The sequence below is a fragment of the Triticum aestivum genome, chromosome 5D (genome assembly GCF_018294505.1).
Source record: "Triticum aestivum cultivar Chinese Spring chromosome 5D, IWGSC CS RefSeq v2.1, whole genome shotgun sequence".
Classification (NCBI taxonomy): Eukaryota; Viridiplantae; Streptophyta; class Magnoliopsida; order Poales; family Poaceae; genus Triticum; species Triticum aestivum.
In genome coordinates, this window is record NC_057808.1 from 9,199,774 (window position 1) to 9,221,691 (window position 21,918).

General features: G+C 47.7%; 1 pseudogene; it reads left to right on the forward strand.

The window, feature by feature from the left end:
• The first annotated feature begins 2,192 nt into the window (after window positions 1-2,192).
• On the forward strand, window positions 2,193-20,669 carry LOC123120126 (L-type lectin-domain containing receptor kinase SIT2-like; annotated as a pseudogene).
• Window positions 20,670-21,918: the final 1,249 nt, after the last annotated feature.

Genomic DNA, 21,918 nt, shown 5'->3' on the forward strand with positions numbered 1-21,918 from the left:
ATGATGTCGCAACTACGGAGCCCGAGGACACAAGTCCACCACAAGGATGTCGTCGCCGCCACACCATCCTTGCTTGAACAGACTGGATTCCAGATCCATCCCCAACCATAGGACCGATTGCCTTGTCGGAGTAGAATCTGAAGAAATTTTATTCGGCGCCACCCTCGCTGTCACCGAAGCCAAGACGATGAACAACCTAAAAAACTAAGCTATTTTGGCTTAAAACTATTTACACTCATGGATCCGGCAACCCCCCTCACCACCGACGCATGGTGGTCGTCAGCGGAGGAGATCTAGCCGCTGGAGGGCGGCGGCGGAAGAAGCGCTCCTAACGGCGCACGCGAGGTCGCCTTTCTTCCTTCTCTGCCAATAAAGAAAACGGACCCAAGGAATCCTTCTTATTTTCTCGGAGCTCCCCTTCCTGGTCGATCGTACATTGCACTAACCACCCCACCATCCTCATGTATGTGCTCAGTTACATATTCTTTCCGTTTACATCTTCTTTTTTCCATTTCTGATTTATTTTTCTTTTTTCCTTTTTTCATTTTTATTCAAAACTGTTTTCTTCGTTTTTTGTTCCTTCTTTTGCTAAATTGAATGAACTTTTTTTCAGAATCGATGATTTTCTTTCAGAATTCATAATTTTTTTCAAAATTGATGAACTTTTTTCAAATTGATGATTTTTTTTCAAAATTCATGAACTTTTTTGAACATTTTTCAAAATCGATGAACTTCTTAAAATTTGTGAACTTTTCTTCAAAAATGATAAACTTTTCTCTATATTGATGAACATTTTTCCAAATAGATGAACTTTTTTTGAAATTCGACAAACTTTTTTTCAAAATCAATGAACTTTTTCCTCTTTTTCCCAAAAATGATGAACTTTTTTCAAAATTGATGAACATTTTTTCAAATTCGTGAACTTTTTTCATTTTTTGATGAACTTTTTTTCCAAATAAATGAAGTTTTTCAAGTTTGTGATTTTTTTTTCAATTTCATGAAATCCATGAACTTTTTCAAATCCATTTACGTTTTTCAATCTGCGAACGTTTTTTTAACTCGTGGACCTTTTCAAATTTATGAACTGTTTTCAAATTTGTAATGTTTTTAGATCTATATTTGTTTCTCAAAGTCAACCGGCCACTAGTTTGAACGCTAGACAATCAAGCGATCGCACGCACGGTCATTTGAGCGAGCGAAGGAATGGAGCGACCGAACGACTAGCGACGGAAAGGAGGAGCGATCGACCGCTCGCTTGCTGGGCCAGCCCACGCGGGATGGCTGCGTGAGCGAGTTTCGCGAGCTGGCGCCTGCAGCGCCAATTACAAGGTCCCAACTTATCGGGGCAGTATCTGGCTGGATACACACGCTTCATGAAGTATCCGCGCCAATTATGAAGTATCTGGAGAGGAACCGTCGGATTTTCATCGGCAAGAGGTTGACCTACCAAGAAGTCGTCCACCTAGCTTTGATAGATACTCGCTTGCACAGATCCAGTCGCTTTCTCATTCGCGAGTAATCCGCATGCCGATGATGTTTGGGAGGCTCCCCTGCCACCCGACTTTTATAGGGAAAAGCCTTGTGTAAACTATTTGTAACACTTTCTCTTCTTCTAACTGAAAGGCAGCGCTCCTGCCGGTTTCTCGAAAAAAGAAAGTATCCGCGCAACGTGGTTGTAGCATTTCCCATCCTCCTTCATGTCTTCTTCTTCTTCTTCCTGCCCACGAACCTTAGATCTGAACATGATCTAATCCTTGGCGATACCCTGAAAACTTTACCTGTATCTGAGATTGAGAGATGAAAGGAACACCATAGCTGCCATAGTGTAACAGGCAGCTTCCCTTCTCGGAAGCTGCTCGGGAAGCCACCTGGCGCCTTGACTAGCCTATCATGTCGTGATCTACGGAGTCTAACTTGTGGTACGCGTGCATCCAATAAGGGCGTCCGAAGCCTCGTTATCACGGTTGCCCGGCCAACATGGACAGAATGCAATCCACATATCCGGAGCACTTTTCTGGTCGTAGAAAATAATGGACATTTTCTTGAGTAGCGATTGACTTTGACTCCCGTTGGCAGTTTATGGCCAGCGAGTGGTACTAATAGTTGCCAGTTACTGTACGTGGTTACTCTGAGCAACCACACACATACACACAAACTCAAGGGACAAACAAAAGGGAGCCCGGCAAAGCACCATGCCAAGCCTCCTCATCCGGTTGTGCTGCCTCCTCTTGGTCGTCTCTTTACACGACAGTGTTGCCGCCGTCGACGAGGATGAGTTTATATACAACGGGTTCGCCGGCAGCGACCTCCTCCTCGATGGCGCAGCTTCCGTCACACAAGACGGCGCCCTTGCTCTAACGACGAGGGGATTTCAACTTGATCCGCTCAGGGGCGGATAAAAACAACGGCAACATTGATTGGGCTAGGATGTCCCTATTCAATAACGCAATCGCGGCAGCCGCACTGCGTGAGATTGCGCGCACGGGTGCAAGATTCACGTGGACCAACAAATAGCGTGCGCCTGTCCGTTGTGTTCTTGACCGTGTGTTCTGTACTAGCGACTGGGAGGTGCTCTTCCCCTTATGCACCCTAGTGGCTGAGACACGTATTGGCTCAGACCACGTCCCTTTAATTCTATCTTCTAGGGAGGATAGTGTGCGTCGTAGTCGAAGAGATTCTTCTTTGAGACTACCTGGTTCGAGGCCGAGGGGTTTACCCAGCTGGTCTCTGACCGTTGGGCCCTGATTGGAAACCAACTCGGGCGCCAACGAGGACCCGTAGATTTCTGGTCCTCCGCGGCTGCGTCCTTGCGGGCCTTCCTCCGGGGCTGGGGGGCTAACCACAGCAGTGAGTCTAAACGGGAAAGGGAACGGCTCATTGAAGAAATCGCGCTCCTTGATGAGCAGGCCGATGCCAGACCGTTTTCCGGATACGAATGGGAGCACAGATACTCCTTGGAAAACCAGGTCTTGGCTATCCTCAGACCGGAGGAGGAATATTGGCGCCGTAGGGGTGGTGTCAAGTGGGTCACGAAAGGCAACACCAATACCGGGTATTTCCATGCCTACGCCAACGGCCGTAAGCGCAAGAGCACCATCCTGAGACTGCAATATGAGAATGGGATTTTGGTGACCCAAAGTGAGATTGTGAAACATATTTATGACTTCTTCATCGAGCTGTTGGGAACAGCCAAAGAGAAGCGTCTTAGTCTCCGGGGTGACTTGTGGGAACCTACGGAGCATGTGTCACAGCTGGAAAACAATGCCCTCGCATTGTCCTTTCTACCGCAAGAAATTAACAAGGCTCTTGCTGATATGAAGAACGACACGGCACCAGGCCCGGACGGATGGCCGGTCGAGTTCTTCAAAAAGTTCTGGCCTGTTCTTAGGAACTTATTCCATGCGATCGTAAATGGCTTCGCCCTAGGCACGGTAGACTTAGCTCGCCTCAATTATGGTGTGATCTGCCTGATACCTAAGGTGAAAGGGGCGGATGCAATCAAGTTTTTCCACCCTATCACGCTCATAAACGTGCCCTTTAAGCTATGTGCCAAAGCCTACGCCACTAGGTTGGCCCCGGTAGCTCAGCGAGTCATACTTAAGAGCCAAACCGCCTTTCTCAAGGGGAGAAATATTCTCGAAGGCCCAATAGCACTCACAGAAATTATTCACGAGCTGAAACGTACTCGAGGGCAGGGGGTAATCCTTAAGCTAGACTTCGAAAAAGCCTATGACCACGTAAACTGGGAGTTTGTGCGTGAGGTCCTCCTCAAAAAGGGCTTTGAGGCTAGATTCGTCCACCGTATCATGCACCTGATTTCAGGTGGGCACACCGCGGTTATAGTCAATGGTGAAATGGTGAAATTTTTCCGCAATAAGAAAGGGTTACGACAAGGCGACCCCATTTCCCCGCTTGTCTTTAACTTCGTGGCGGATGCCTTGTCGGCTATGATTGCTAAGGCCAGGGAGGCTGGGCATATCAAGGGGCTGGTTTCACACCTCATCCCTGGAGGGGTGACACACCTCCAATACGCCGATGATACCTTGTTGATGTTCGAACCAGACGACCACAACATCGCTTCCGTTAAACTTCTGCTACTCGTATTCAAGATCCTTTCAGGACTCAAAATTAACTTCCTGAAAAGTGAGGTGATCACCATGGGGATGGACGACCAAGAAAGCATGCGAGTAGCTAGCTTACTTAATTGTAAGCTAGGGAGCTTTCCAATTAAGTACCTTGGGCTTCCAATTTCACACCGGAAACTTTCTATCCTAGAGTGGGAGCCACTTTATGGGAAAGTGGCAAATAGAGTTAGCCCATGGCGTGGGCGATTTATGTCCTCTGCTGCCCGGCTAATTCTAACAAACTCGAGCCTCTCCTCCCTTCCTCTTTTTACTATGGGGATGTTTTTATTAGCAGACGGAGTGCATGCTAGGCTTGACACACCTTGATCTCGGTTCTTTTGGGAAGGAACCGGCATCAAACGTAAATATCACCTTGTTAAATGGGCGGCCGTGTGTAGGCCTAAGAAATTCGGTGGGCTGGGGATCACGAACTCGAAACTAATGAACGTGGCTTTACTCACCAAATGGTGGTGGCGGCTAGCCCAAAACGAGTCGGGACTCTGGGCGCAGCTACTAAAAGCGAAATACTTCCCTAACGGGAATCCCTTCATGGCCTCCCCGACCGGATCCGCGTTTTGGAATGGGATCCAAGCGGTCCGGCCCGCTTTTGTGGTTGGGGCCAAGTTCCAGATTAACAATGGCCAATCCACTCGGTTTTGGCTAGATTGTTGGCTGGGACCCGCCCCCCTTTGGCAGAGCCACCCCAATCTCTACCAGGTTGCCACGAATATCAGTATCATGGTTGGGGAGGCTCTGATCTCCTCTCCTCCAGGGATTCACTTCTTGCGGCCCCTCACCAATACCGAACGAGAGTCATGGGACGACTTGGTTCGAAAAATTGGTGACTATCGACTTGGCGTGGGTGCTGACTCAATAGAGTGGAGTTTGACCGCCTCCAAAAACTTCTCGGTAAAATCTCTCTATAGCAAACTTACCGAGGGGAATGCGCTAGACATAGCAAGGGGACTATGGAAGGCAGGCTTGCCACTGAAGATAAAAATCTTCATATGGCAAATGTTTAGAAATAGGCTGCCTACCTCGGACAATGTAGCTAAACGCAATGGTCCGGCTGATGGATCTTGCACGGTTTGCGGTCTAGCAGAAGATGCTAACCATGTGTTTTTCAGATGCCACCTAGCCATGTTTGTGTGGAGTGCGGTTAGGGATGCATTCCACTCGAACTGGAGTCCCGCATTGGGAGCCGACTTGCTCACTCTGATCAAAACACAAAAAGGGTCCAGCGCTAGAATAGCTTGGCGATGCGTAGGGGCGCTATTGTGGGCTCTATGGACGACTCGTAACAAAATTACGATTGAGAAAAAAAATTCCCTAATCACCCCGCTGATGTGATCTTCAAATGCCACTTATTTTTACAGACGTGGATACCGCTGGGGAAGGAGCGTGATGCTGAGCGCATGTCGGAGGCCATGATGCGTATCAAGACGACTCAGACTTTGTCAAGACAAGAACCGACGCACGGATGAGATGCTTTTGGAAAGCCTTCGCTGGCGAGGCCTAGTAAGGCTGGGTGGTTCCATGGTTGTAATATTTGAGCCTGCGTGCTTCTGAACCTTGTGTCTGTATGTTGATGGCCGTGCGGAACTGCTTATCTTCTTTTGTTCCCTTCTTAGAACCTTATATGAATGGTGTCTTGTGGCTTTATTAATTTAAAGCCGGACGTTTCTAGCGTCTTCGTTCAAAAAAAAAGAGCTACGCCGATCTCTAGGGCCACGGTTTCCACCCCAAAGCCCTCCCGTTCGTCAGTTCTGATGGGATGGCCACGAGCTTCTCGGCCACTTTCATGTTCACCATCACACCCGGCCACTGGGGCTATTCCGGCGACGGGATGGCGTTCGTCATCTCCTTGGCCCCGTTGTCTTTTACCGAGGCAGGGAAATACTTGGGCCTTAGCAGCTATGCCAGTCAGTACGTCGACACCCATGCAAGTGCAAATTGTTTCTTCGCCATAGAGCTGGACAACGTAGACAACAAGGAGTTCCGAGACATAGACAACAACCATGTCGGGATTGATCTCAACAACCTAACGTCCGCCGCCTCTTCAACCGCGGGCTACTACACTGCCAACGGCATGGACTTTAATCCGTTGATACTTTATAGTGGAAAACCAATGCAGGTGTGGGTGGACTACTACTCTTCGGGGCTGCTCGAGGTCCGGCTTGCTCCAGTTCCCATGGATGAGCCCAACTCACCGCTTCTCACTTACTACTCCCTCGACCTCGCGAAGGTTCTGAAGAATGGCACCAAGTCAAAGGCAGGGGTTCCCACCATGGCACACGTCGGCTTCTCCGCCGCTTCCGGAGTTCCGAGTGGCACTCATCAATGTAGAATTGTATTGAATAATTGTTGATGCAATATTGTGCCGGTACAAGAGGTATATAAGAGCCAAGCCGCACCTGACCTAGGCACCTAGCCCTATTACAAACCGAGTAGGAGTCCTAATCCTATTATAAGTTGTATTCTAACATCCCCCGCAGTGTCAACGGTAGGCTCGACGACGTTGAGACTGAAACGAATGTCTTGAAACGGAGTAGTCGCCGGACCTTTAGTAAAGATATCAGCGAACTGAGCAGAAGTAGGCACGTGGAGAACGCGAACTTGACCGAGAGCCACCTTCTCTCGAACAAAATGAATGTCGATCTCAATATGCTTGGTGCGACAGTGTTGAACCGGATTCCCTGAGATGTAGACAGCTGAAATATTATCACAGTAAACAATGGTAGCTTGCTCAATAGGACGGTGCGGCTCCGACAGCAACTAGCGCAACCAAACCGTTTCAGCAACCGCATGAGCCACAGCGCGGTACTCAGCTTCAACAGACGAGTGGAAGGTCGTAACCTGCCTTTTTGGAGACCAAGAAACCAAATTGTTACCAAGAAAAACACAAAATCCAGATGTGGACCTACGAGTATCTGGACAACCAGCCCAGTCTGCATCAGAGTAAGCTGTCAAGGAGGTGGGAGAGGAGTTGTTGATATGAATACCTAAGTCTAGTGTGCCTTTGAGATACCGAATAATACGTTTGACATGATTGTAGTGTGGAATACGAGGATCGTGCATGTATAAACAAGCTTGTTGGACAGCAAAAGAAATTTCAGGACGAGTGAGAGTGAGATACTGAAGTGCACCGGTAAGACTACGATAAAGAGAAGGATCAGAGAAAGGATCACCGTCGGCAGAGAGTTTGGAACCTATATCAACAGGGGTACGGGAAGTTTGACAATCAAGCATACCAGCACGGGAAAGAAGATCCAGAGTGTACTGACGTTGAGACAAGAAAAGACCAGAGGAGTCACAGATAACAGCAATACCTAAGAAGTGGTGAAGAAGACCTAAATCTGTCATAGAGAATTCGTGGCGAAGAAGAGAGATAATATGATCTAAAAATTGTTGTGAGGAAGCTATGAGGATAATATCATCAACATATAAAAGAAGGTAAGCAGTGTTGGTGTTGTGATGAAAGGTGAAGAGTGAAGTGTCAGAACGGGAAGGGATAAAACCGATGGTTTGAGCATAAGTAGAAAAGCGTTGGAACCAGGCACGTGGTGCTTGTTTAAGACCATAAAAAGATTTGTTAAGAAGACAAACATGATTAGGATAGGAGGAATGTTCGAAGTCAAGAGGTTGTTGACAATAGGCTGTTTCTTGAAGAGAGCCATGAAGAAAAGCATTTTTGACATCTAGTTGATGAATTGGCCAGGAAGAAGAGACGGCGATGCTAAGGACACTGCGAATAGTGCTGGGCTTGACAACTGGAGAGAAAGTCTCATCATAATCGATGCCGTGTTGCTGAGAGTAACCACGGCATACCCATCGAGCCTTATAACGTGCAAGACTCCCATTAGAATTAAATTTATGGCGAAAAACCCATTTGCCCGAAACGATATTTGTATTGGAAGGACGAGGAACTAACTGCCACGTGTTATTCTGCAGAAGGGCATCATATTCATCTTTCATAGCTGCGGCCAAATTAGGATCTAGGAGAGCTGATTTGTAAGATTTGGGTAGAGAGGAAGGAGATATAGATGCATGAAGATTGAGACGATCTTTTGCAGGTAAACGAAACCCGGACTTGGCATGTGTGCGCATGGTATGATTGTTAGTAGGAGCTGGAACGGGAATAGCATGAGCAGGAGGAGTGGGGGAAGATGTGGTGGACGCGTCTGGCGCAGCGGAGGAAGCAGACGCGAGAGATGGCGGTGAAGACTGCGGCGGCACGAGGTCTGCCGCGTCAGAGGGTAATGTGTTTTCCTCTGCCGGGACAGAGGTGATGACAGAAGTGGTGGCGGCAGGATCCGCTACTGCGGCTGGTTTCGCTGGATAGGTCGGCGGGTGAAAGAAAGGAAGATGATTGCGACGAGAGGGACTAGTGGAAGGCGTGGGTGAGTTGGGATCTAATTGTTGACGCTCAGAAAAGGGAAAAATGTTTTCAGCAAATGTTACATGACAAGACACATGAACACTGTTGGGTAACGTAGCAATAATTCAAAATTTTCCTACGTGTCACCAAGATCAATCTAGGAGATGCTAGCAACGAGAGAGAGGGAGTGCATCTTCATACCCTTGAAAATCGCTAAGCGGAAGCGTTACAAGAACGCGGTTGATGGAGTCGTACTCGCGGCGATTCAAATCGCGGAAGATCCGATCTAGCGCCGAACGGATGGCGCCTCCGCGTTCAACACACGTACAGCCCGGGGACGTCTCCTCCTTCTTGATCCAGCAAGGGGAGAGGAGAAGTTGAGGGAGAACTCCAGCAGCACGACGGCGTGGTGGCAATGGAGCTCGTGGTTCTCCGGCAGGGCTTCGCCAAGCACTACGGAGGAGGAGGAGTTGTATGAGGAGGAAGGGGCTGCGCCAAGGGAAGGGTGTGGCTGCCCTCCCACCCCCTCACTATATATAGGGGGAAGGGGAGAGAGGGCCGTCCCCTCTAGATGGATCTAGAGGAGGAGGCGGCGGCCAGGGGAAACCCTAGATGGGTTTGGGCGCCCCCACCCCATAGGAAACTTGCCCCCCAAGCCGGGAGGGGCGGCTGCCCTAGGGGTGGCGCCCCCACCTCTCCTGGTTACGTGAGGGGGGTTGGGAGGGGCGCACAGCCCCTTAGTGGGCTGGTTTGCCCCTTCCCCTTGGCCCATAAGGCCCCCAAACGCTTGCCGGGGCCTCCGAAACCCCTTTCGGACATGCTGGCCATAGCCTGGTACCCCCGGAACAATTCCGGACTCCAATACCCTTCGTCCAATATACCGATCTTCACCTCCGGACCATTCCGGAGCTCCTCGTCATGTCCGGGATCTCATCCGGGACTCCGAACAACCTTCGGTAACCACATACTATTTCCCATAACAACTCTAGCGTCACCGAACCTTAAGTGCGTAGACCCTACGGGTTCGAGAACCATGCAGACATGACCGAGACACCTCTCCGGCCAATAACCAATAGCGGGATCTGGATACCCATATTGGCTCCCACATGTTCCATGATGATCTCATCGGATGAACTACGATGTCGGGGATTCAATCAATCCCGTATACAATTCCCTTTGTCTATCGGTATGTTACTTGCCCGAGATTCGATCGTCGGTATCCCAATACCTCGTTCAATCTCGTTACCGGCAAGTCTCTTTACTCGTTCCGAAACACATGATCCCGTGGCTAACTCATTAGTCACATTGAGCTCATTATGATGATGCATTACCGAGTGGGCCCAGAGATACCTCTCCGTCATACGGAGTGACAAATCCCAGTCTTGATTCGTGCCAACCCAACAGACACTTTCGGAGATACCTTTAGTGCACCTTTATAGCCACCCAGTTACGTTGTGGCGTTTGGTACACCCAAAGCATTCCTACAGTATCCGGGAGTTTCACAATCTCATGGTCTAAGGAAACGATACTTGACATTAGAAAAGCTCTTAGCAAACGAACTACACGATCTTGTGCTATGCTTAGGATTGGGTCTTGTCCATCACATCATTCTCCTAATGATGTGATCCCGTTATCAATGACATCCAATGTCCATGGTCAGGAAACCATAACCATCTATTGATCAACGAGCTAGTCAACTAGAGGCTTACTAGGGACATGTTGTGGTCTATGTATTCACACATGTATTACGGTTTCCAGTTAATACAATTATAGCATGAACAATAGACAATTATCATGAACAAGGAAATATAATAATAACCATTTTATTATTGCCTCTAGGGCATATTTCCAACAGTCTCCCACTTGCACTAGAGTCAATAATCTAGTTCACATCACTATGTGATTGTAAAGAATCCAACACCCATGGGGTTTGTTCATATCTCGCTTGTGAGAGAGGTTATTAGTCAACGGGTCTGAACCTTTCAGATCCGTGTGTGCTTTACAAATCTCTATGTCATCTTGTAGATGCAGCTACCATGCGCTACTTGGAGCTATTCCAAATAACTGCTCTACTATACGAAACTGGTTTACTACTCAGAGTCATCCGGATTAGTGTCAAAGTTTGCATCGACGTAACCCTTTACGACGAACTCTTTTACCATCTCCATAATCGAGAAAATTCCTTAGTCCACTAGTTACTAAGGATAAGTTCGACCGCTGTCATGTGATCCATTCCTGGATCACTCTTGTACCCCTTGACTAATTCATGGCAAGGCACACTTCAGGTGCGGTACACAGCATAGCATACTGTAGAGCCTACGTCTAAAGCATGGGGGACGACCTTCGTCCTTTCTCTCTCTTCTGCCGTGGTCAGGTCTTGAGTCTTACTCAATACTCACACCTTGTAACACAGCCAAGAACTCCCTCTTTGCTGATCTATTTTGTACTCCTTCAAAATTTTGTCACGGTATGTATTCATTTGAAAGTATTATTAAGCATTTTTGATCTATCCTTATAGATCTTGATGCTCAATGTTCAAGTAGCTTAATCCAGGTTTTCCATTGAAAAACACTTTTCAAATAACCCTGTATGCTTTCCAGAAATTCTATATCATTTCTGATCAACAATATGTTAACAACATATACTCATCAAAAATTCTATAGTGCTCCCACTCACTTCTTTGGAAATACAAGTTTCTCATAAACTTTGTATAAACCCAAAATCTTTGATCATCTCATCAAAGCGTACATTCCAACTCCGAGATGCTTACTCCAGTCCTTAGAAGGATTGCTGGAGCTTTGCATACTTGTTAGCATCTTTCAGGATTGACAAAACCTTCTGGTTGTATCACATACAACCTTTCCTCAAGAAAATCGTCGAGGAAACATTGTTTTTTGACATCCTATCTGCAAGATTTCATAAATGCAGTAACTGCTAATATAATTCCAACAGACTCTTAGCATCGCTACGAGTGAGAAAATCTCATCGTAGTCAACTCCTTGAACTTGTCGGAAAACATCTTAACGACAAGTCGAGCTTTCTTAATGGTGACACTTACCATCATTGTTCGTCTTCCTTTTAAAATCCATCTGCACCCAACAGCCTTACGGCCATCAAGTAGTTCTTCCAAAGTCTATACTTTGTTTTTATACATGGATCCTCTCTCGGATTTTATGGCCTCGAGCCATTTGTCGGAATCTAGGCCCACCATCGCTTCTCCATAGCTCGTAGGTTCATTGTTGTGTAGCAACATGACTTCCAAGACAGGATTACGTACCACTCTGAAGTAGTACGCATCCTTGTAGTCCTACGAGGTTTGGTAGTGACTTGATCCGAAGTTTCCTGATCACTATCATAAGCTTCCACTTCAATTGGTGTAGGTGCCACAGGAACAACTTCTTGTGCCCTGCTACACACTAGTTTAAGTGACGGTTCAATAACCTCATCAGGTCTCCACCATCCTCCCACTCAATTCTTTCGAGAGAAACTTTTCCTCGAGAAAGGACCCGTTTCTAGAAACAATCACTTTTGCTTCCAGATCTGAAATAGGAGGTATACCCAACTGTTTTGGGTATTCTATGAAGATGCATTTATCCGCTTTGGGTTCGAGCTTATTAGCCTGAAACCTTTTCACATAAGCGTCGCAGCCCCAAACTTTTAAGAAACGACAGCTTAGGTTTCTCTAAACCATAGTTCATACGGTGTTGTCTCAACGGAATTGCGTGGTGCCCTATTTAAAGTGAATGTGGTTGTCTCTAATGCCTAGCCCATAAACGATAGTGGTAATTCGATAAGAGACATCATGGTATGCACCATATCCAATAGGGTGTAGTTATGATGTTCGGACACACCATCACACTATGGTGTTCCAGGCGGTATTAGTTGTGAAACAATTTCCACAATGTCTTAATTGTGTGCCAAACTCGTAACTCAGATATTCATCTCTATGATCATATCACAGACATTTTATCCTCTTGTCACGACGATCTTCAACTTCACTCTGAAATTACTTGAACCTTTCAATAATTCAGACTTATGTTTCATCAAGTAAATATACTCAGCATCTACTCAAATCATCTGTGAAGTAAGAACATAACAATATCCACTGCATGCCTCAGCACTCATTGGACTTCGCACATCAAAGTGTATTACTTCCAACAAGTTGCTTTCTTGTTCCATCTTACTGAAAACGAGGCCTTTCAGTCATCTTGCCCATGTGTTATGATTTGCATGTCTCAAGTGATTCAAAATCAAGTGAGTCCAAACGATCCATTTGTATGGAGTTTCTTCATGCATATCTACCAATAGACATGGTTCGCATGTCTCAATCTTTTCAAACACGAGTGAGTCCAAAGATCCATCAACATGGAGCTTCTTCATGCGTTTTATACCAATGTGACTCAAATGGCAGTGCCACAAGTATGTGGTACTATCATTACTATCTTATATCTTTTGGCATGAACATGTGTATCACTACGATCGAGATTCAATAAACCATTCATTTTAGGTGCAAGACCATTGAAGGTATTATTCAAATAAACAGAGTAACCATTATTCTCCTTAAATGAATAACCGTATTGCGATAAACATAATCCAATCATGTCTATGCTCAACGCAAACACCAAATAACAATTATTTAGGTTTAACACCAATCTCGATGGTAGATGGAGCATGCGATGCTTGATCACATCAACCTTGGAAACACTTTCAACACATATCGTCATCTCACCTTTAGCTAGTCTCCGTTTATTCCGCAGCTTTTATTTCGAGTTACTAACACTTAACAACCGAACCGGTATCTAATACCCTGGTGCTACTAGGAGTACTAGTAAATTACACATTAATATAATGTATATCCAATATACTTATGTCGACCTTGCCAGCCTTCTCATCTACGAAGTATCTAGGGTAGTTCTGCTTCAGTGATCGTTCCCCTCATTTCAGAAGCACTTAGTCTCGGGTTTGGGTTCAACCTTGGGTTTCTTCACTAGAGCAGCAACTGATTTGCCATTTCATGAAGTATCCCTTTCTTGCCCTTGCGCCTTTTGAAACTAGTGGTTTTACTAACCATCAACAATTGATGCTCCCACTTGATTTCTACTTGCGCGGTGTCAAACATCGCGAATAGCTCAAGGATCATCATATCTATCCCTGATATGTTATAGTTCATCACGAAGCTCTAGTAGCTTGGTGGCAATGACTTTGGAGAACCATCACTATCTCATCTGGAAGATTAACTCCCACTCGATTCAAGCGATTGTAGTACTCAGACAATCTGATCACATGCTCAACGATTGAGCTTTTCTCCCTTAGTTTGCAGGCTTAAGAAACTTGTCAGAGGTCTCATACCTCTTGACATGGGCACTAGTCTGAAATCCCAATTTCAGTCTTTGGAACATCTCATATGTTCTGCGACGTTTCAAAAACGTCTTTGGCGCCTCAATTCTAAACCGTTAGCATTACGCACTGAACTGTCACGTAGTCATCAAAACGTGTATGTTAGATGTTTGCAACATCCACAGACGACGCTCGAGGTTCAGCACACCGAGCGGTGCATTAAGGACATAAGCCTTCTGCGCAGTAATGAGGATAATCCTCAGTTTACGGACCCAGTCCGCACAATTTCTACTATCAACTTTCAACTAAATTTTCTCTAGGAACATATCTTAAATAGTAGAACCAAAGTGTAAACTATGACATAATTTGCAAAGACCTTTTGACTATGTTCATGATAATTAAGTTCATCTGATTATTTAATGAACTCCCACTTAGATAGACATCCCTCTAGTCATCTAAGTGATACATGATCCGAGTCAACTAGGTCGTGTCCGATCATCACGTGAGACGGACTAGTTATCATCGGTGAACATCTTTATGTTGATCGTATCTACTATACGACTCATGTTCGACCTTTCGGTCTCTTGTGTTCCGAGGCCATGTCTGTACATGCTAGGCTCGTCAAGTCAACCTAAGTGTTTCGCATGTGTAAATCTGGCTTACACCCGTTGTATGCGAACGTTAGAATCTATCACACCCGATCATCACGTGGTGCTTCGAAACAACGAACCTTCACAACGGTGCACAGTTAGGGGGAACACATCTCTTGAAATTTTAGTGAGGGATCATCTTATTTATGCTACCGTCGTTCTAAGCAAATAAGATGTAAACATGACAAACATCGCATGCAAATCATAAAGTGACATAATATGGCCAATATCATCTTGCGCCTTTTGATCTCCATCTTCGAGGCACGGCATGATCACCTTCGTCACCGGCCTGACACCATGATCTCCATCATCGTGTCTTCATGAAGTTGTCTCGCCAACTATTACTTCTACTACTATGGCTAACGGTTAGCAATAAAGTAAAGTAATTACATGGCGATTTTCATTGACACGCAGGTCATACAATAAATTAAGACAACTCCTATGGCTCCTGCCGGTTGTCATACTCATCGACATGCAAGTCGTAATTCCTATTACAAGAACATGATCAATCTCATACATCACATATATATAATTCATCACATCCTTTTGGCCATATCACATCACATAGCATACTCTGCAAAAACAAGTTAGACGTCCTCTAATTGTTGTTGCATGTTTTACGTGGCTGCTATGGGTTTCTAGCAAGAACGTTTCTTACCTACGCAAAAGCCACAACGGTGATATGCCAATTGCTATTTACCCTTCATAAGGACCCTCTTCATCGAATCCGATCCGACTAAAGTGGGAGAGACAGACACCCGCTAGCCACCTTATGCATCAAGTGCATGTCAGTCCGTGGAACCTGTCTCACGTAAGAGTACGTGTAAGGTCGGTCCGGGCCGCTTCATCCCACAATGCCGCCGAATCAAGATAAGACTAGTAACGGCAAGAAAATTGAACAAATCATCACCCACAACTACTTTGTGTTCTACTCGTGCATAGAATCTACGCAAAGACCTAGCTCATGATGCCACTGTTGGGTAACGTAGCAATAATTCAAAATTTTCCTACGTGTCACCAAGATCAATCTAGGAGATGCTAGCAACGAGAGAGAGGGAGTGCATCTTCATACCCTTGAAGATCGCTAAGCGGAAGCGTTACAAGAACGCGGTTGATGGAGTCGTACTCACGGCGATTCAAATCGCGGAAGATCCGATCTAGCGCCGAACGGGCGGCGCCTCCGCGTTCAACACACGTACAGCCCGGGGACGTCTCCTCCTTCTTGATCCAGCAAGGGGAGAGGAGAAGTTGAGGGAGAACTCCAGCAGCACGACGGCGTGGTGGCAATGGAGCTCGTGGTTCTCCGGCAGGGCTTCGCCAAGCACTACGGAGGAGGAGGAGTTGTATGAGGAGGAAGGGGCTGCGCCAAGGGAAGGGTGTGGCTGCCCTCCCACCCCCTCACTATATATAGGGGGAAGGGGAGAGAGGGCCGGCCCCTCTAGATGGATCTAGAGGAGGAGGCGGCGGCCAGGGGAAACCCTAGATGGGTTTGGGCGCCCCCACCCCCTAGGAAACTTGCCCCCCAAGCCGGGAGGGGCGGCTGCCCTATGGGTGGCGCCCCCCACCTCTCCTGGTTACGTGAGAGGGGTTGGGAGGGGCGCACAGCCCCTTAGTGGGCTGGTTTGCCCCTTCCCCTTCGCCCATAAGGCCCCCAAACGCTTGTCGGGGCCTCCGAAACCCCTTTCGGACATGCTGGCCATAGCCTGGTACCCTCGGAACAATTATGGACTCCAATACCCTTCGTCCAATATACCGATCTTCACCTCTGGACCATTCCGGAGCTCCTCGTCATGTCCGGGATCTCATCCGGGACTCCGAACAACCTTCGGTAACCACATACTATTTCCCATAACAACTCTAGCGTCACCGAACCTTAAGTGTGTAGACCCTACGGGTTCGAGAACCATGCAGACATGACCGAGACACCTCGCCGACCAATAACCAATAGCGGGATCTGGATACCCATATTGGCTCCCACATGTTCCACGATGATCTCATCGGATGAACCACGATGTCGGGGATTCAATCAATCCCGTATACAATTCCCTTTGTCTATCGGTATGTTACTTGCCCGAGATTCGATCGTCGGTATCCCAATACCTCGTTCAATCTCGTTACCGGCAAGTCTCTTTACTCGTTCCGTAACGCATGATCCCGTGGCTAACTCATTAGTCACATTGAGCTCATTATGATGATGCATTACCGAGTGGGCCCAGAGATACCTCTCCGTCATACGGAGTGACAAATCCCAGTCTTGATTCGTGCCAACCCAACAGACACTTTCGGAGATACCTGTAGTGCACCTTTATAGCCACCCAGTTACGTTGTGACGTTTGGTACACCCAAAGCATTCCTACGGTATCCGGGAGTTGCACAATCTCATGGTCTAAGGAAACGATACTTGATATTAGAAAAGCTCTTAGAAAACGAACTACACGATCTTGTGCTATGCTTAGGATTGGATCTTGTCCATCACATCATTCTCCTAATGATGTGATCCCGTTATCAATGACATCCAATGTCCATGGTCAGGAAACCATAACCATCTATTGATCAACGAGCTAGTCAACTAGAGGCTTACTAGGGACATGTTGTGGTCTATGTATTCCCACATGTATTACGGTTTCCAGTTAATACAATTATAGCATGAACAATAGACAATTATCATGAACAAGGAAATATAATAATAACCATTTTATTATTGCCTCTAGGGCATATTTCCAACAAACACGACCACTAACAAGTTCTAGACAATGATAACCCTTGTGGTCGTCAGAAAACCCTAGATGGACACACGGGATAGAGCGCGGGGAAAGTTGTTAGGAGAAGTGGAGTAGGAGTTTGGGAAACAAAGACAACCGAAGACGCGAATGTTAGAGTAATTTGGATGAGAGAGAAATAAAGAGAAGTAAGGAGTAGTTTGCGGGTTAACTTTAGATGGACGAATATTGAGCAAATATGTGGCCATGTGGAGGGCCTCGGCCCAGAACGTCGGGGACAGAGAAGAGTGAACAAGCAAAGTGTGAATGATGTCATTAAGAGTACGAAGAGAACGCTCGGCTTTGCCGTTTTGAGGGGAGGTATAAGGACAGGAGAAACGCAAGAGAATTCCATATTGTAGAAAGAAATTTCGATTTTTAAAGTTGTCAAATTCACGACCATTATCACATTGTATGAATCTTATAGGGAGGAAAAAGTGGACCGAGACATAGCGCTGAAAGTTAAGGAATATATTATGAACGTCGGATTTGTTGCGTAAAGGAAAAGTCCAAACATAATGAGTAAAATCATTAAGAATCACGAGATAATACTTAAAACCAGATACACTTTCTATTGGTGATGTCCAGAGATTACAATGAAGTAATTCAAAAGGAAAAGTACTAGAGGATTGAGAGGAACTAAAGGGAAGGCGAACATGTTTGCCCAATTGACATGATTGACACATAGAAGAATTATGAGTGTCTCTATGACGAGGTATTGAAAATTCACTAAGAAGTGTAGATAACACATTTTTATTGGGATGGCTGAGACGTTGGTGCCACAGATCAACAGAGGCCGCCATAGATGTTGGAGGAGCAGCGGCCGGAACACCATGGAGAGAATATAAATCACCGGAGCTATTGAATCGAGCGATCTCGGCCTTGGTCCGGTAGTCTTTCACAGACAAACCAAAGGGGTCAAACTCAACAGAAACAAGATTATCAGTGGTGATTTGGCGAACAGAAATCAGATTTTTAATAAGAGCAGGAGCTACGAGAACATCATGAAGAAGCAAAGGCTTAGTTGGGGATTGGATTTGAGCCTGACCGACACAGTAAATAGGAATAGAAGATCCATCACCGAGAGTAATAGAGGGAAAAGACGAAGGTGTGCAAGAAGAAAGCAAATTACTCGATGCAGACATATGACGAGAAGCACCAGAATCGAAAATCCAATCCGTACCCGAGTTCCCTTAAGCATCAAAGTTGTTCATGGCTTGTAGAAAAACAGCTTGGTCCCAGCTCGGAGTTGAAGTAGAGGCCGGTGTAGTCATGGGCGCTTGCGGGTTTGGTGGCGTCGGCAGTAGGGCTGGCATCGGCGTAAAGAGAGAGACACCATCATTGTACTGCTGCATGTAGGGGGGCGATGGAGCGCAATATGATGCATAAGGAATGGTGTTGTAGATCGGTGGCGCGTAGGAGGGAGCAGCGTGGTACGCGGCCGTCGGCTGTCGGGGCGCGAGGATGGGCGCGCCGGTGTGAGGGCGAGCACCGGGCTGCCAGCCACCGGTATAGGCAGGCGGGGCACCATATGGCGTAGGGGCGGACCAGGGCATAGGCCACGCCTGGACTAGCCCTGTCCATGGATCAGGAGATGGGCGCCATCCGGGCGGCGGTGGTGGTGCAGTTGATGGAGCCGGAGGCGGTGGTGGCGCAGTTGGTGGAGCCGGGTGCGGAGCAGGAGTGGGCGCCGTGCGGAACTGCGGCGGCCTAGGGTTTTTGCCCCGGTAGTTTGGACTTGGACGCCAGCCAGATGGTTGAGGAGGTGTTGTTGGTGGAGGTAGAGCTAGAGTAGAGGTAGAGGCGGAGGAGGCCGCGGCGACCTGGGCGGCGACGATGGCGGCGTGCCGCTTGGAGTAGCCGGGCGGCGGCGGCGGGGCCGGCGGGTTAGCCATACCCTAAGATCGTAAGTCTGATACCGTGTAGAATTGTATTGAATAATTGTTGGTGCAATATTGTGCCAGTACAAGAGGTATATATAAGAGCCAAGCTGCACCTGACCTAGCTCTATTATAAACCGAGTAGGAGTCCTAATCCTATTACAAGTTGTATTCTAACAATCAGGTTCTCGGGTGGAGCTTTAGCATGTCTGGATCGACCAAACCGCTTAACTTATCGCTGCTGCTGCAGTCACAAGAAGAACGAAATAGTTCCAGGCAAGAAGCCCATGACAACAAGAAAAAATCGTCAAATGGCAGCCTGCGGTATTATCTTCCCTTGCCATATTTGCAGATAATTTTTCCTTCTTTTTCGAGCAATCGACATGAGCTCTGTGCTTTCATTCATTTGAAGAAGAGAACTGGTCAGTAGTTAATAGGGAAAAGTGGTCAAAATTATACTTGCAGGTATAGCGGCTTGGCTTCTCCTTCGATGGTGGTGCAGGAACAGGAACTCAGACTCAGAGTGGAACGAAGACTGGGAAGCCCAACTCGGTCCCCGCCGCTTCGCGTACAAGGACCTCCGTCGAGCAACCAATGGCTTCCACGACAATCAAATCCTCAGAAAAGGCGGCTTTGGGCGGGTCTACGGAGGGGCCCTCGCCGGCTCCGGTGTTCCGGTGGCGGTGAAGCGGATCTCCTCGGAGTCGAGGCAGGGGCTAGCCCAGTTCACAGCTGAGATCATCATCCTTGGCCGGCTGCGACACCGGAACCTGGTCCACCTCATCGGCTATTGCCGGCACAAGGACGAGCTGCTCCTGGTCTACGAGCGCATGCCCAACGGCAGCTTGGACAGCTACCTGCACGCCCAAACCAGGAGCGCCACGCTCTCATGGACGCAGAGGCTTCACATCATCAAGGGCGTCGCGTCCGGGCTCCTGTACCTCCACGAGGACTGGGAGCAGGTCATCGTGGACCGGGACATCAAGGCCAGCAACGTCCTCCTAGACGCCGACATGAACGGCCGGCTGGGAGACTTCGGCCTCGCGAGGCTGCACGACCACGGCGCCGACGCGCACACCACCCACGTGGCCGGCACCAGGGGCTACCTCGCCCCTGAGCTGATGAGGTTCGGCAAGGCGACCGAGGCCACCGACGTGTTCGCCTTCGGCGCCTTCGTCCTCGAGGTGGCCTGCGGGAGGCGGCCCATGGGGCTCAACGCCCGCGGCGAGCTGCTGGTGCTCGTCCAGTGGGTGAGAGACACATGGGAGGGCTGCTCCGGCCTGATTGTCGACGCCGTCGACCCGAGGCTGGACGACTTCGTCGCCGACGAGGCCGAGCTGGTGCTCAAGCTGGGGCTGCTGTGCTCACATCCCTTGCCGGCGGCGAGGCCCAGAATGCGCCTCGTCATGCGGTACCTCAACGGAGACCTGCCTCTGCCGGAGTTCGCGCCCGGATACCTCGCCGTCACGGACGTGGATCAGGTTCTTGAAGCGCCTCCGTAGGCGGCGAACACCATCACACGCCTGTCTGGTGGTAGATGATATATCCTGGCCTGCTAATAAAATGTTTTTTTTTTCTAAAATACGCCTAGGCGTATCATATTTTTATAGAAGGCAGAGTTGAAATTATAAGAAACTACCACTCGATGCGAAAAACGAGCGTAGCACGCACCCCACCACTCTCGAACAAGTCCACAGACGGACAACACCGCAGAGTAAAGCTACAACACAAAAGAGCCTATCCTCAGCTGACACACACACCGCGTCTTGACCGACACCGGACGCCTCCGAAGACCACCATCTTCCATAGAGCATCGCTTGTCAACGCACCATCCATTCTAAGCGCCTAAAAGGAAGTAGCAAGTGAAAGGCAGGACTTGCTTTGATCCTAGGGAGACACCGGCGACGGGCATACATAGCGCGTAGAAGACCAGAGTTGATGTACTATCTTCGGATTTCCCCGTGATCTCCCCGGCGTCGATAAACCGTTTTTCCTTTTTTTTGGAGGCAAGCGTCCTTAAACAGCTTTTTTTTAGACACGCGTCATTAAACAGCTGCCAAGGCCATAACGGCGAAATCACTAATTAAGGAGTACTCGTTGCAAAGAACACTCCATCTTCCTAGTTCACGACAAGTGGCGCACATGCAGCGCGCCACTTGTCGCAACCTGGGAGTTTTCCCTTTTTCGTAGATTCGTTTATTCAAAACGTTTTATCTCTTAAACCGTGCGTCCAAATCTCAAACCGTTTTCACCATTGTATTCCTCCCTCGCGTCGAGATCTTCAAAACTAGATCCCATGTTGATAGGTTTTGACGAACTTTTTTTTCACGAAAAAAACCGAACGAAAAAAATCGGATGAAAAAACCAAACCGGGAGCACGGTTTTTTCCCTTTCCGAAAGAGGCACGCCCGTGCCTCTCGCGAAATCACAACCGTGCCTCTCGTGGAAGCAAAACCGTGACTCTCGTGGAAAGAAAAAAACAGAAAACACGTTTTTTTTTCTTTCCGAAAGAGGCACGCCCGTGACTCTCGCGAAAGCACAACCGTGCCTCTGGCAAAAGCAAAACCGTGACTCTCGCGAAAGAAAAAAAACAGAAAACGCGTATTTTTTTCCCTTTCCGAGAGGCACGGCTGTGAGTCTCGCAAAAGCACAACCGTGCCTCTCGCGAAAGCGAAACCGTGACTCTTGCGAAAGAAAAAAACAGAAAACGCGTTTTGTTTTTCCCTTTCCGAGAGGCACGGCCGTGACTCTCACGAAAGCACAACCGTGCCTCTCGCGGAAGTAAAACCG